Raw genomic sequence first — 7,234 nt, 5'->3', positions numbered from 1 at the left:
AACCAATAAAATTGAAATACGATCTGTCAGCTTTAAATAAACCAATAAAACTGGTTAAAAACAACAAGACACGACGCATGACGGACTTATATACAAATCAATACATAATTAAATAATAAAAAAAAAACTTTTTAGTAAAATAAATAGATTGGTATGGGACGTCATCTGCTTTTCTTCTGTCATCGTCTGTCGAAATCTTACCTGAGAAAAAAAACAGAGTATATCTTCTATATGCCTAAGGAGAAAACTCCAATATAGCAAAAAAAAATATTGGTCATGGAAAACATACTGTCCACCTGTTAAGGCTGATTGTTACGTTACATTGCTACTTTTTGAACACTTTTATTAGATGAATCCTCTTCACACATGGTTATAGATGATCTAATGAGTTGAATATGTAGCCAAGAGATACTAGGTTCTCTGTTTTTAATCTGAAATTTGATTGATTTTACCTAATGTATATTTATTTATTCCATAATTAACTTCCAATGAAAGACTAGAAAATAACTACTACCTTTTACATATTGATCCACCTTCTGAGGAGTCAAAAGATTTTTACCGATTTTCCTGCGTTATAACTGAATATAATTTTTTCATTTAGTTTGATTCCACTGCATTTTCTACTGTGGAAATAAGTTTCGTATTGTCAGCTCCAGAAAAGTAGTTCACAACTGTACTGAATTTCAGAACATGTTTAACAGAAGCCATGGTTTATCTAAAATAAAATGAATATTTAGCAAAAACAGTAACCAAACCAAACAAATACCTACTATCATGAAAACGAAAACTAAGCATTCTAACTTAACTTTATTTAAAAAACGATTTTAATCCATCTGAATAAAGTAATAGGCTAATTTTACTTTGCAGAAAGTTTATCACTTATTATATCTCTTTCTTTCTTTCTTAGTGTTTGACATTATAAACATTTATAAATGTTTATTTTAACAATAAGACTGACAATATTATTTGTATAATGTTTTGTATTATCTTTTGTTTGTTTGTTTGTGTACCTTGTTTTTTTACTTTGTTTGTTAGTTTACCTTTGTCTACAAATTGAAAAATTTTTTGACAATAAAGGCATTTATATTATTATTTATATTATATCGAACGTTTGAAATTGTTTAAAATAGTATATATTTTATAAGCAATAAAAATGACACTTACAGCCAAGGCAACATGCAATTTTTTTTTCAAGCGCCACAAATAATGTTTTTAACAATTTTAAACGTTCTAAATAATATAAAAAGATTTAAAAATAATATCTTGTATGTAATTATATCTGGTTATGTGTGCAATAACGGACTAACCCACAAAAATTCAAAATTTGTTTTATTGTATAATATTCACCATCGGGTTGTTATTTATCAACTGCAAAGTGGATCAAGCGACCTTGTTCTACTCGTTACTAGATGGCAGCAGTAATCTAGATTTTGCATTTGATTTTTGAGAATACATAGTTTCGAGAAGCACAATTATATTACCTCATCTCCAGATTTCACTGTGGAGGAAATAGATCACAAATTCCTAGTAAGTGGACATTCTTATTTACCATGGGACCAAGATTTCGGAATTATAGAAAAGGAAAAGAAATTCTACCTTTATATCTTTCTACCTCAAGACTGGCATGCCGTCATAAGGCAAGCCAGGAAAAAAATCTTTTTTGCCTATTTTTAAAAGCTATTTTCTGCCATTACATATTATTGGGATTATTGGGCACAATGCACACTGAACGGACGTCAGGCGTGGTCGTGGCACAGACTTATGTCGCTTCTACGTCTCTTCTATGTAATTCAATGGTCCAATGCACACAGAGGCGACGTCCGCCCTTGCCACGTCTCCGTCCAGTCGCTCGTGGCGTATAGGAACAGACACGTCCGTTGAACGACACTTGTAGCGTAGTAAAAAATGCAATATTATATTGAATTTAATATTCAGTTTTGTGAGGAAATTGAAGCATAACGTTGAATGTTCCACCCGTTTCCCCATCCTTTAGCCAGAGTGGATGAACCCAAAATTGTCTGTTTTTATATACAGTAGCCAATTACACCAAATCCAATATATCATCTTCATCACATCTTGAAAAATCCATGTTCTAATCTAGTTGGTAATAACAGTTGTAGCCAAAACTAGGACTCTAGGAACTATTTCATCTCTCCGTTCCTAACTTACCAAAATTTTTCGTCACTACCCGGCCCCTTCTGTGTGAATTGGCACACGTCACATCTCCGCCGCGTCCGTGTCCCGTCCTTGCCACGTCCTCGCCCACGTCCGTTCAGTGTGAATTGCACCTTGCATTCACCGTTGTTTCGTAGCTTCAATCTATTGAGGTATTCGTTGAGGAGACAGTGTTTTGTGATAATCCAATGATTGTTCTTACCTAAATCGAGGAAAATCTTTGATTTTTTTCGGTCTAAGTCCTGAGAAATTTCTTAGAGTGTCAGTCAGTTAATTAGTAGCCAGTTAATCGGTAGTTAGTCAAATGGTTAGTCACAAGACAGTGAAGACGTTGAAGATGTTCATGTAAGTACTCCTTTCAGCATACCCTTGCAAGTCTTGGCATTTCCTGAAATGGTTCTCCTGATATTTTTATCCACACTGTATACTTTTATTTAATAAATGTATATTTTTCTAATGGTTGTTTTGATTAAAAGAGAGAACCTGGTATAAGCGATCTTAACAAACAATCTGTGACGGTCCCCCGTTTTTGAGAGATGTCACGGACGCCGAGTTGCCTTGTCACGGTTCGGTTCCTCGGGCGCCACCCCCAACGTTTAAAGTGTTTGAGAGACCACTAGTGCCAGTACGGGTAGCTTTTATACAGTGGAGATACCAGGGAGTGATGAGATGAAAAGAAAATAAAACACACAATTAACTATAACGTAACACTAGGTTTTTATTTAAGTAATTAATTATGTACAAAAATAATCCAGGAAGGTTCACGTCCTCGAATCGTAACAATAGTGAAATAAAATGTATATTTAAAGACCCGTAAAGTAAAATTTACAATAACAACTGTGTACCTCTAGAGTTTTGATCGATTATTCCTGATACGTAACTCTCTGACTGATTCTACCCCGTCAATTCAAAACGCGTTCCCGAAATTACGTTCTATTAAATAAAACGACGCGAGTTCCTGATTGGCGTCGAATTTAGCGGCGTCCTAATGAACACAGACCCGTAAGTACCTAAGCAACACACTCTACGACACGACTCTCTAAACGGCGGCGACGTCGTTACAGGTGTCCCGATGGTCACAGCTAAATATTTCTCGGAACGGCGTCCGTTTTGACAATGAAACACGGACCTCGTACCCGTGATACACAAACGCGAGTCCTGGATCAATCGCGGAATTAACAGCGTCCTGTGGGATATACTAACGCGAGCCCTGGATCGATCGCGAAGTTAACAGCGTCCTGTGGAATATAATAACGCAAGCCCTGGATCGATCGCGAAGTTAACAGCGTCCTGTGGGATATACTAACGCAAGCCCTGGATCGATCGCGAAGTTAACAGCGTCCTGTGGGACATAAACGCGAGCCCTGGATCGATCGCGAAATTAACAGCGTCCCGCGAGTGATGTAGACGTTAGCGATGTCTCGGCGACTTGTACGTCGTTACTATAAGCGCACCCCGCACACACACCGCCCGGTCAGGACAACCTCGGAATTTCGGCGAGATCCCGTCCAGCGTCACTGATGCAGGATGCCGTCCGGACGACACACCTAGAAAATACGGGAGCTACAAAACCAGCCTCGGGCAATTATCCCTAAAGATTCTCTGTTCATTTTCGCGGAATAGTTGTTCGGTGTATTCTTTCCAGTGGTTCAGTAGGCTGCTAATGTCAGTTATGAGTTCGTTACTGTCATCTTTTATACTATTTGACTTGTAATGTTTTGTACGTCCTGTTGTTTCTTTTACGAGCTTGTGTATATTGAAGTGGTCATGCTTTTCTTTCATTGTCTCGATCTCAGTGCACTTATCTTCCATCCACTGCTCCTTAGCTCTGCGTATTTCCCTTCTGATTTGTTTATCAATTTCTTTGTACTTGGTTTGATCCCTATTCTTACACAGACCGCGCTCAGTCATCAGCGACAAAATCTCGTCATCTTAAAATCCTCCTTTTGTATGTAGGTGGTCCAACTATGTTATTTGTAGTGGTTACTATTGCGTTCTTCAAACGGTCCCATGTTTTTCCGACATCATCCGGTGGTTGAGGCAGGGTCCTGATTTTGGCAATTTCCCTATTTATTTCCTCCTTTGCTTCCGCTCTTATCTCAGCTTTAATTTGTTCATGTCGACTTTCTTTCTCGGCGCCCGTCTTAATTTCTTTAGTCTTACTTTTAGTGTTCCTATTACCGGGTTGTGGTCCGATCCAATATCGGTCCCTGGATATGTTTTTACTCCACTTAATCCATTTCTATATCTTTGGCTGATTAATAGAAGGTCTATTTGGTTCCTGACGACATAATCTGGTGTGTGTTGCGGTGACTGCCAGGTGTATAGCCTTCTTGGGGGAAGTTTAAACCATGTGTTTGCGATGATCAGTTTTCTTCTTATGGCAAAACTGAACAGCATTATTACCTCTTTCGTTGCGTTCTCCTAAGCCATACTCCCCGACCACGTCTGTCACGCGGCCTTGACCGACTTTGGCGTTAAAGTCCTTATAACTCCCACCAGGATCTCCGCTACTTCCACCAGTTTCGGTAGTTCTTTTATTTCCCTTATATATAGTTGTTTTACTTCGTTTTCTGGCCTGTCTGTCGTTGGAGCGTAAATCTGTATGATGTTAAGATCTACTGGATCAGCCTTGAGCTGCAGGAGTGCTGACCTATCCGAATATGCCACAAAATTCTTTACCTTGTTGTTCACGTTTTTATTGACTATGAATCCAACCCCATTAAAGCGGTTAGGTTGATTGTTTCCGGAGTAGTATAGTGTTGCTTTTTCGGTTGTACATTGGCCGCTGTTCGGCCATCTGATTTCGCTAAGGCCCATTATATCTACCTTACAGCGTTCCATTTCTTGTGTTAAATTATCCAGCTTACCAGCCACATACAGGCTTCTTACATTCCAGGTTCCCAGTTTAAGACCTGGAGATGTGTCCACTTTCGGGTGGGTCCTAGCATTTTTCTTCGTGGGTATTCTTAGCACCCCTTGGCTATTGAAAGCCTGCCACGGACTAGGGGCCATCATCTGTTGTACTTCTGCCATGGTTGTCATTCTTGGAATCATAGTGCAGTAGTTTTCCAGGGCTTTCTGCACCGCTGTTCAAACTCCGTTCCAATGGTTCCCATCGCGCCGTTTGATGCCCGTTGCACAGCCGTTTAGTTTCCATAACACATGCCTGTGCACAGTTCTGAGATGCCAGCTGCCACACCTCAGTGCTAGTTTTATCTACAAAATACTAATAATTACCTGCTTGATCTCCTCTAATTTTTGAGAGAAATACAAAAAAATTTAAGTTTGTTATAGTAATTGGCAGTGACAGCACTTTGTTTTGTTTGGAACTAAATCGAACAAAAATGGCTGCCGTGACGTCATCACTTACGCGGTCCATTATAAAAGTACCCAGGATCCGTCTACATTCTTTCCCAACAATATTAACTGTAACTAAGTCACGTCCAAAACCTACAGAAGATGCTGTGCCTACAATTTTTCCAAATCAACCATCTTATATGACTGTGCATGTTCCAATAAAGAGAAAACATCCCGATGAAAGAAAACAAGATTTGGAAATTCAGGATAAAATAAATGTGTGAAAATTATTATTATTATTATGAAATGGCAGTATATTTTAAAGAACTTAAATGAATTGTACTTTATTTCAATTATTTTTATATAAAAAATATCTTTATCTTTTATTCACAATTTATGGAAATGGTTACTTGAACATCAGACTTCTAAATTACTTGTGATAATGGATTAATTCTACCACAGTATCCACATTTTTAAATATGTTAGGCAAATTTTTACAATCATTTTAATTAAACTTTAAAATGTATTCTGCCCATATCATATACAATACATTTCCTTAACTTGTCGATAAAATTATAGTTTTCAAAATTTTTAATATTTGGAAACTTTATCACTAGGTATATTATTACTAGCTGCTAAATACTCGCTAACGCAATTTTAGGACATACTTTTTATTATCTGGATTTTATTCTGTTCATCTTATGCTGTTGTTTATTTCATATTAATATTCGTGTTTAGATCTAAAATTTTAATGCTATTCAATTACTTTAACGCGATAAAAAGTTAATGTTGTTTTTTAATACGTTTGTGTATAATATTTTTCATATTTATATCTGGCAAAACTATCAATAAATACTATTATTTATGCAAAAACTATATGCAGTACCATATGGCACAATTCAAAAGCCCGACTATTGTGGTGACGTCACAAATCGATGTCTCTGGCCTGTATCTCATGTTGGTTATGTTACCGCTTTCCCGTTCAAAATATTCTAATAAAGTTATGATGAGTTTTTAAGGCTATTAAGGTACCTTGCACACTTTAATCTAAAAGAGGTTTTGAAAAGAACAATGTTCGACTGCAACGTCGGCTAGTAAAAATGTTTAAGCTTAAAATTATCAAAACAAAAAAAAAAAAAAAAAAAAAAAAACTAGTAATACAAAACTAAAGTGTCAAAACAGATAACAATGCAGAATAAATAAATAAATGCGACAACTTGACATTTTTTACAGCAGAGCTACCACCTGAATCCCTATCGGGAAATTTAAATTCCATTAAGTCAGCACGGCGCGGCGCGGCGCCGAATATGTCCATGGTTGGCAACAATGAATTTAAAAATCGCGCCCTCGATTACGTTGTGACGACTTTTCTGTCGTTACCCAAATAGAATGAAAAAAGAATCCGTTGCTCAGGGTTAGAAGAAAGCTGGGTTCGTAGGTAAGGCTTCTGACTCACAGTGACTTTCTAATGTTGTTAAAAAAATTAAAAAAATGATAATATATAGGCTGCAGAGATAATAATAATTATGATGTGTTAAGGGGAATTCAAATGGGGTATGGTCAAGAGACGGTGAAAGGGCGCCACTTGCGCCTGTTTATATGGGGTGGGTAAAGAGTAAAGAAACCAAAAGAAAAAATACGATATCACAACCTAGCTAAAATAAGGTAATCAACAGCATTAGGGGTCTGTATATATATCAGGAATAAAAGTCAGAAATAGCTATCCTACATTAAACATTATTGAAAACGAACACAAGTA

General features: G+C 37.0%; 1 long non-coding RNA gene across 1 annotated transcript; it reads right to left on the bottom strand.

Moving 5' to 3' along the window:
- Nucleotides 1-337: 337 nt before the first annotated feature.
- Nucleotides 338-5,478, bottom strand: LOC115887266. The gene is made up of 3 exons (XR_004051042.1): nucleotides 5,416-5,478; nucleotides 515-715; nucleotides 338-431 (listed from the first exon to the last, which is right to left on the bottom strand). It is a non-coding gene; the product is annotated as an uncharacterized LOC115887266 (long non-coding RNA).
- Between the last annotated feature and the right edge of the window lie 1,756 nt (nucleotides 5,479-7,234).

The sequence above is a fragment of the Sitophilus oryzae genome, unplaced genomic scaffold (genome assembly GCF_002938485.1).
Source record: "Sitophilus oryzae breed Bouriz unplaced genomic scaffold, Soryzae_2.0 scaffold_115_pilon_pilon, whole genome shotgun sequence".
NCBI classification, from domain to species: domain Eukaryota; kingdom Metazoa; phylum Arthropoda; class Insecta; order Coleoptera; family Curculionidae; genus Sitophilus; species Sitophilus oryzae.
Note: the sequence above shows the minus strand (reverse complement) of the source record. Positions and strands in the feature narration are given on the sequence as shown.